The 9302-nt window shown below is 42.9% G+C and overlaps 1 protein-coding gene across 1 annotated transcript in view; it reads left to right on the top strand.

Annotated features, from left to right (window-relative positions):
• Positions 1-633: 633 nt before the first annotated feature.
• The window catches only part of PLA2G4A (phospholipase A2 group IVA), a 104744-nt gene continuing 96075 nt past the window's right edge, over positions 634-9302 (top strand). Inside the window, exon 1 of the mRNA XM_089515812.1 lies at positions 634-680. The gene's annotated coding sequence lies outside the window, so the exon portion shown is untranslated. The remainder of the gene's footprint in view (positions 681-9302) is intronic.

The raw sequence follows: 9302 nt of genomic DNA, 5'->3' as shown, positions 1-9302 counted from the left end.
CGAACCCTACCGTCAGATGGAAGATACTGTTTATTATCTGTATACAGTACTTCCACTTTGTCTATATGTGAAAAGTGTTCCCTTTCTTTCTCAAATTCTAATTATTTTTGTTGTTGTGCACCTTCAGGATGTTTTTAATTGTATTATGTGTGAGCATGTGTGCGCACATATATATATATATATATATATATATATATATAATTCATTTTCAAAGACTTTTCCTCCTTCTTGATGCACCATTTGCACTTTTGCACCATATGGTCTAATAAAAATAATCTGCCAATGGAAAGTTGCTGGATTATTACTATTAATAATATATAATTATTATTATTAATATTATGATTAATATATAATATATTATATAAAATGTAATCTATCTTATTAATGGCCCCACAACAAGCTCCAGCTCCCAGCATTCCCTAGCCTTGAGCCAGACAAAGAGTTAAAGCGGTGTCAACCCGGGTTATCTCTCCAGTGTGGATGCAGCCTATATACGTGGCTTTCTCAGGAAGGAGCCCAGCGTTGGGCTCCACCTTAAAACTCTTCTGCCAGCTCTTTTTGGAGCTCCTCCTCCTCCTCGGCGCCAAGGGCGAATGAAGCCTCCTCCAGTCCAGACGTCTTGCAAAAGAAAACTAGAGAGCCCAAAGGAGAGGAGAAGAGCACGGGATCCTGGGGGAACTGTAAGCCCATGCCCCTCTAAAGGGATTTTGTTTGGTTTTGTTTTGTTATATGGGAGAAGAGGGGTCTGGGATGGACTCAGGGCTGGGAGCGTCCAGGCATCAGAAATAATCCGGTTTGATACCGCTTTAACAGCCATGGCGCAAGGCTGTGGGATTCCAGCAGTGGTCGTTTGTTGTGGCACCAGAACCTCTTAAGGATCATTTGCCTGGACGCTTTCTCTTCCTAGCTGGGTGGGTTTTGTTGTTGTTTACTTACAAAAACCTAGCTCCAAAACACACTGCAGAAATAATCCAGTTTGAGACCGCTTTAACTGCCCTGGCTCAGTGCTAGGGAATCCTGGGAATTGGACTTTGTTGTGGCACCAGAGCTCTCTCTCTGACAGAGAAGGCTCAATGCCTCACAAATACTACAGCTCCCAGGATTCCCTAGCATTCAGCCAGGACAGTTAAAGCGGTCTCAAACTGGATTATTTCTGCCGTGGGTTTGGGACTCCTGGGCTTCCATCCCTGGCAGCTGGATACAGCTGTTGTTGTTGTTGTTGTTGTGTGGCTTCAAGTCGGCAACCCTTTGACGAACCAAAGTTTGAGTGTTGGGCCGCAGCTCTGGAGACCGGGGTCACACTCTCTCGGCCTCAGGGGACAGTCATGGCAAACCACCTTTGAACAGCTCTCGCCAAGAAAACCCCATGATGATGATGATAATAATAATAGATTTTATATATATTCTACCTTTCCAGAAGGATCAAGGCGGGTTACAATAGAATACATAAACACCTAACACATACATAACTAAAATTACATATCCCTTATCCCATACTTTAAAACTAAAATACCAACACTATAAATACAACTTATGGGCCCCCATGAGTCGGAAAGGACTTCAAGGCACACAACATCCACACCCACAAGGCAAGCCTAGCATGGGGTTTTTTTTTGTTTTGTGTTGTTTTGGCATGTTTCTTCAGAGAGGATTTGCCATGGCCCTCCTCAGAGGCTGAGAGAGTGTGACTTGGCCAAGGTCCTAGGAAACCAGCCAAGGTACCAGTGGGTTTTCATGACCAAGCTGGGATTCGAACCCTGCACATCCTGTCTTAGTTTGAAACTACCTGGTGATATTCTCATGTGTTTTCCAGTCCAAGGCTGTGAAATACTGTAACTCAGTGCAGGTCTTTGCATGCCAGGCTCCCTTCTTCAGCCTACGAAAGAGGCACATGTCACGGAGGGAAATGCCAGGACAAAGAGCTCTGTTGTAAAGGCACCTCCTAGCAAACTGCTGGGCCAAAGCCCATTTTACCCCAGCCTTTGGACCAGGAATGCGAAAATGTCCTAACAGCAGCAGGAATGTGTTCTCCATCCAGTGACAGGGAAAACAGCCCAGGCCTTTCAAGAAATCCCAAAGGCCAAAAAGGAAAAGAAAGAGACAGCAGCTGTGTGCTTCCAAGTCATTCCCTGACTTATGGTGACCCTAAGGCAAGGTTTTCTCAGCAGGTTTCTTCAAAGGAGCCTTACCATTGCCATCCTCTGAGGCTGAGATAGTGTGACTTGCCCAACGCCTAAAGGGTTTACACGACCGAGCTGACGTTCAAATCTTGGTCTCTAGAGTCATCGTCTAACTCTCAAACCACTACACCACACTGGCTTAAAAGAATGGTTGCTGTTGTGTGCTTTCAAGTAATTTCCGACTTACAGCGACACGAAGGCAAACCTGTCATGGGTTTTCTTAGCACCTTTCTTTAGAGAAGGTTTTCCATTGCCATCCTCTGAGACTGAGAGAGGGTGCCTTACTTTGAACCCTGGCCTACAGAGTCTGAGGAGTTTATCACACGGGGTTCATCCTGTGCAGAAATGGGATTTAAATTGGGAAAATCCTGCAAAAACGGGATCATTTCCAAATGACGTTGCACATGAATGCACAAAGAAAGTGGACAAGTCCCGCAAAAGTGGGATTGTTTTCACATGATATCAGGGGCATTGAGCATTAATCTGGGGGTTACCCTCACAGAAAGTGAACAAAATTGGCTGCTTTTTCCTTTTGGGATTCTCCCGAGAGTAAAAAGCAGCCAATTTTGTCCGCTTTCGGTGTGGATTATTTTTGCATTGCTGCTCAGTGCCCCCGATGATTCTCAAAACGATCCTGCTTTTGCATGATTTTTCTGGGATTTAAATCCTGTTTCTGCACAGGATTTAAGAATTTAGCCTCCTTTGTGATAAAGTCTAACATTCAGACCACTACACCATGCTGGATCCATTTCACTTACCTGAGAGTAAACTCGGCTGAGTATGGTGGGGCATAACTTTGAGCGGATACATGAGGGAAGTGTATCAATGGCCCGATATCCATCTTTGCTTACTCAAGCGCCAACGTAATTTGTCAAATGTTTGTGTGTTCTTTTCCTCCGTTTATCTGTGACCCCAGTGTGCTGCATTCCAGGCTTCAATTGTTTCTCTTTCTGACTCTCAGTGAGCACAACATGTAATCTAATATTAATATTTGCATTCTTGAGTGCTTTGAAGAAACGCTCATCTTAAAGTTTGAGAATACGTTATAGAAGCTGATTACAGGAAAATCTCAGAGAGCAGAGACACGATTGCATAAACCTCAGGGTTGAGGATACTTTGAAAAAACGTCTTTAGTGAATGACTCAACCTTAGCCAGAGTACAGTCTTGGAGGCTAAGGTTTGTGTCAGCTTCAACTGCATTGAGATATCAGGGACTTTTTTTCAATTGAATTTCATCCTTTTCTAAGGGTGGTGCACATGGCTTCTGCTCCCATGTATTGTGATCTTATAACAATGCTCCCAGGTAGAGTGTGTTGCAAGAGAGTGGTTCATCCAGGGTCCCTCCTGGGAGCTTCATGGCTATAAGAGATTGCTTGAACGCTGCTTTCCTCGATCCTGCTGAGATCACTCTACTGTATTTGCCATATCTATCAGTGCCTGTATTGAAGTCCACAGACCATGAAGCAATAAACAGTGAAACACAATAAATATTCAAACAACATATAAATTTTCAAATATACAATGAAATGCAGTATCACTTTTTTGACATTCTTAAGTTATTCTGTAGGAATGGGGGAAGGTATCATGCAACTGCAACTCCCATCTGATCTAACCAGCAGTGTTGAGGAATGCTGGGAGTTACTCCCCAAGAATATCTCTGAAGGACCTCACATTTCCCATTGCTGCTGTATTTAATTTATTATTATTTATTTTATTTATTTTTATGACACCTTTCTCACAGGGTGATAATAAGAACCCTGAATAGTTGATTCATCTTCTTTAAATGATCTGAGTATTTGCTGCTGTTGTGTGCCTTTAAGTAGTTTCTGACTTATGGAGCTATTACAGGGTTTTCTGGGGCTGAGAGTATGTGACTCGTCCAAGATTTCCGTGGCTGAGCAGGGAACTGAACCCTGATCTCCAAGTTTGTAATCCAGTGCTCAAACCAATACACCACTCTGGCTCTCTCTCTCTGAGCATACACCTTTCTTAGAGAAGTCCACCTATAATGACAACTTCCATCATTCCAGCACATTACTGGGCATGCTGGGAAGAGATGATGGCAGTCGTAGCCCAACACATCTGGAGGTACTGTAATGAAGATGAGGATGTGATTAAAAAAGAGATATACTGGAATGTCAGGAATGCTTGGAAGTCTTGATCTCTTCCTTTTAAATAAGGCGTTGGTGATATAGCCTACTAGACTCATGGCATGAATCTGCATGACTTAAGCAGAGCAGTGGAAGATAGGCGGTCTTGGAGAGGTCTCATTCACAGGGTCCTCATGAGCTGAGATCCACTTGAGAACAGTTAACAACAACAATAGCCAATGTTTACTTTCAAAAGGGTTCTCCCCTCTGCAGGTGCAGACAAATGATCTCCCACCCAAATTACAGCAGGTGATACTACTGGTAGCGTCTACAAGCTTCTGTGTCTTGCAGATCAGAGATGGATTTGGAGAAGACAAGAAAGATTAGCCATGGCAGCTAAATACAATGTCTTTGTTCAGACAAGTACATACTGTGGGAACATGGGGTGGCAATTGTCTTGCTTGTGGGCTTCCAACACCAAAAGATATTGACCTAGCTGAATGCTTGTCCTCATCCATACAGGCTTCTGTATGGCTTACCCTAGGCTGCCCCATGAGGTTCTAAAACTGAAAGTGATTTTGTTTTTCAAAGGAATAGTCTCAGTCTTTGCTGAGCCAGGAAAAAAAAAAAAAGGGGGGGGGAGGGAAGTCTTGTGGTACTTCTCAAGAAATTGAAAGAATTAATTTAAGTCATCAAGAGGGAACCTCACTTTAAAACACTGGTGTAAATAAAGGTTCCCCTGATATGACTTCACATAGTTCTTGAATAATGCCTCCGAAGGGTAGCACCCATGTCTGAGAGAGAGAGAGAGAGAGAGAGAGAGAGAGGGTGAATCCATTCTAGGCTTTACCCTTCCTAAATGGGTCCAGCACCTTGGACAGCTCCAGCTAGCAAAATTTTGGAATGGAGTCACTGCTGCCTTGACATGGAAGACACCAGCTATAATGGTACAAATCTGATAACTATGGCCTGTTACAGACTGCCAAAATAAAGCTGCTTCGAGTCTCTTTGGAGGTATGCTGTTTAAATGATGCATGCATCCTAAGAACCTGGAAGCTGCACCAAAGCTGCACTCCAGTGCTTAGGAATGTGTGGCTTTGGCGCAACCTCTGGACTCTTAAGACCCATGCATCATTTAAACAGCATACCTCCAAAGAGACCTGAAGCAGCTTTATTTTGGCAGTCTGTAACAGGCCTATATTTTGTTAATTTATACCTCAGGAGAACAATTTGCAGCATCTGCGAAGGCATGGTGATAGGGTTGGGTTTTTCTTTTGTCAAAGTGTGTGTGTGGTGTCCTTCCATCTGATTTCCTATATTGGCACTCTGCCTTAATCTCTATCTCCATGTCTCCTACGTGAAGGAAATTTTGTCTTATCTATGCCCCTTGGCTCCATTTTAGGCCCAGAGGAAGTCTTTTTTTTTTTTTAAAAAACTTATTGGTTTACCTCTTAGGCAAAAAAATTGCCACTGAGGGCATGATAAAATTGCCCCCTAAGGGTATGGATGGCATTTTAGTAAAAAAGAGGGGCTTGGGGGATTCTGGATGGGCTAAAGTGGCCTATGGAACTGCATAGATCTCATAAGCTTTACTTTCTTCACCCCTAGATGAGAACCATTTTAATGAAATTAAAAAAAAAAGCAAAACCATAAAATAAATGCCCACCTTGGATTGTAGGTAAATGAGTGAGTTGGATATGCACCTTAATTATTTCATTTAATTTAAAAATAATTTACTTTTATGACAGTTTTCAGTATATCTTTAGCCAGCATAATTGTCAGTCCTAAAAAGTATTATTTTTAAATGCGGCTCAAGAGGAGTTTAGGCCAAAATTCAATTTCTCCTCCCAGCTGGAGCAGATATTTGAAACAGTGAAACTTAAGTGAGTATTGACTTACTACATTCCCTTGATTCAGTAGGTATAGTTGGGACTAACAATAGAATATATGCCTTAGTCTTTTTAAAGGTAAAAGTTTCTCATTTGACACGATTGTCAAGTTGTGCCCAGCTGTAGGGGGTCGTGCTCATCTCCGTTACTAATATTTATAATATATATTTTAAAAAGTACAATAAATTAAACATCCAAGTTTGTTTTAAAATATCAATTGTATACACCTTGCATTTAAGACCAGAATCATAGGCACGTTACAGACCGCCATAAGGGACGTCCTCAGGACGTCTTAGGTTTAAAAAGGGCGTCACTTCTTGATGCCCCCAAGCCTAATACGTCCTGAGGACGTACAAGATGGCGGCGCCCCATCTACATGGGGGCCGCCATGATGGCGTCACGAACGTGCCGCCTCCAAACGAGGCACCCCTTTCCAGGCCTTGGGGAAGTGGCATTTTGCCGCTTCCCCACGGCCTGGAAAGGGGCGGATCGGGGCCTCAGCGGCTGCCGCTCTGACCACTGAGGCCCCGATCCGGCAGGGAAAGGGGTGGGTGCAGGCCGCCGCTTTTCGGCAGTCTGTAACGCGCCATAGAGTCATAGAGTTGGAAGAGGTTGCAAGGGCCATCCAGTCCAACCCCCCTCTGCCATGCAGAAACACAGAATCAAAGCACCCCAACAGATGGCCATCCAGCCTCTGTTTAAAAATCTCAAAAGAAGGAGAATCCACTATGCTCTGTGGCAGCATATTCCATTGCTAAACAGCCCTCACCATCAGGAATTTCTTCCTAATAGTTAAGTGGAATCTTTTTTCATATAGTTTGAATGAATTGCTCTGTGTCCTAGCCTTTGGAACAGCAGAAAACAAGCTTGCTCCATTTTTGCTATGACACTCTTTCACATATTTAAACATGGTAGCATGCCACTTCTTAACCTTCTCTTCCCCAGGCTAAACATAACCAGCTCCCTAAGTTGCTCCTCATGGGACATGGTTTCAAAATCTTCCATCATTTTGATCAGCATTCTCTGGACATGTTCCAGCTTGTCATTATCCATCTTTAATTGTGGTGCCCAACTGGAAAGAGATTTTCAGGTGGGCCCTGACCAAAATGGAACTGAGTGGCACTATTACTTCTATTGATCTAGACACTATACTCCTGTTGATGCAGCCTAGAATTGCATTGGCTTTTTTAGCTGCCACATCACACTCATGTTCAGCTTGTGGTCTTCTAGGACTCCTAGATGCCTTTCACATGTACTGTTGTCAAGCTAGGTGTCACCTATTTTATATCTGTGCATTTTATTTTTTCTGCCTAAGTGTAGTACCTTACATTTCTCTCTGTTCAACAGAACCTTGTGACATCTCACTAGTCACTAATACAGGCACAATCCAGTTAACAAACCTGTGACCTTAGTTTACAAAGTGTTTGTATGCCCCTCCCTCACTTTGTCTTCTACCTAGCTTGATTTTTTAAAATCAGCATCAACATTGGAAACATGGTGAAGGAACCTTGGAGAGACACAGACTTTAGGTGTTGGGTTACAATGGTGTATGCAGCATGCAAACTGATAAAGCTTGAGTTGGGAAAGAATGGGATTCTGCTCTAGTCACTCCTACTGTAACTGTGAGCTTTAGCCAACAACAGAGAAGGTGAACAGCGTCTGTCTCCAGAATGCCTCACTTAACATGTGTGAAGAGCAAAATAGAGAGAAACTGGAACAGCAGATTAGCCTCACCAGCAGCCCCCAGCATGTTAAAAAAAAAAATCATCATCATCACCAATAACAACAACAATAATGTTTTGCTCACCTCTCCCCAAGGCTATAAGTGTGGACAGTGAAGTTGAAATTATATATTAAAAAGTGGAGGCTGGTGAAAGAATGAAAAAAATAGTCCCATTTGGAAGAAACCGTCAGGTGGTTTCTAGAAGATTAAAAATGTTTTCTTTTACTTATGCAGGTCGGCCTGGTTATTTGATTTCACATGGGCATATTGTTAGTTTTGAATAAAAAGTTTCCTGAAACATGCTGAACTCCTCCTCCTCCTCCTCTTCTTCTTTTGTGATGTAAGCCCTACTTTTTCCATGTTATTTCTTCCTCTGACACCATATTTACCATTACTGAATGCCCAGGAACACATCTACTTTGTTAACTGAGGTATATCTGTATATGCTGTGATAGATTTGTTAGTCTTCAAGCTGCTTAAGGCTTAGTGGTTAGTCTTAAATGTGTCTAAACAATTAGATACGAAGAAAACTATACAAATTGAAGCTGCAAGGGAGCACATGGGAGGTCGGGCTGGCCTTATATTGCCTCTGACTCTGCCCTCTATGGGGTGTCACGGCACGATGCATTGCCTGCTGGGACCCCTGGTCTCATCCCATTGGTAGTTCATCAAATGCTGGGTCCCACCCTGCCTGTGCTGCATTCAGCAGGCACCAAGGACCCTCTAATCTTAACCTTTAAGGATCTAACTGTGATTCTGAACATATCTTGGAGCTATATTTTGGCCCACAAAGATCTCCTTTCCAGATGTTCTCAGTTTCCTGGGAAAGGTGGCAATGACAGAGACCATTGGGATAGAATGATCCTTTGCAGTGTCCTATAAAACCATCCCTAACAAACGGCAAATTTTCAAAATCTGGTGGCATGCAGAGCTGTCATAAAGGCAGTAGTAGCATCCATGTCTTCTTAGTTTTTGTACTGGATGGATAGCAAGTTTCATTTTCAGCCTTGTCATTTTTGGGGATCTACATTGGAGAGGGTATTATCTGTGATACATTTTGGATGTCTAGAGTTGGAATAAGGATGCTGTGGCCCTCTGGATGTTGTTAGAAGTTTCCAGCAACTCTAGCCAACTTGCTTGTAAGGAATGCTGGGAGTTGCAGTCCAGCAACAGCCAGAGTTTGCAAAGGATTTGCTGGCTATTATGTATGACTTATGCATACACTATTGGTGCTATGCTTGAGTTGAAATGGAATACATTGTTGCAGAGGTGGCTTTTGAATGAACTACAATGGCTTAACAGGAGTGGAACAATGGAAGATAAAAGAATGGCTTTTTGGAACCGAGGCACCAACCAACCCTCTTCTCTACAGTCCTCATATTAAAGTTACTGGTTGGCTTTGGTTTCTCTTTTTTTTGTG

This window comes from Sceloporus occidentalis, unplaced genomic scaffold, assembly GCF_023333645.1.
Source record: "Sceloporus occidentalis isolate IW3139 unplaced genomic scaffold, rSceOcc1.0.p SCAF_3, whole genome shotgun sequence".
NCBI lineage: Eukaryota > Metazoa > Chordata > Lepidosauria > Squamata > Phrynosomatidae > Sceloporus > Sceloporus occidentalis.
Note: the sequence above shows the minus strand (reverse complement) of the source record. Positions and strands in the feature narration are given on the sequence as shown.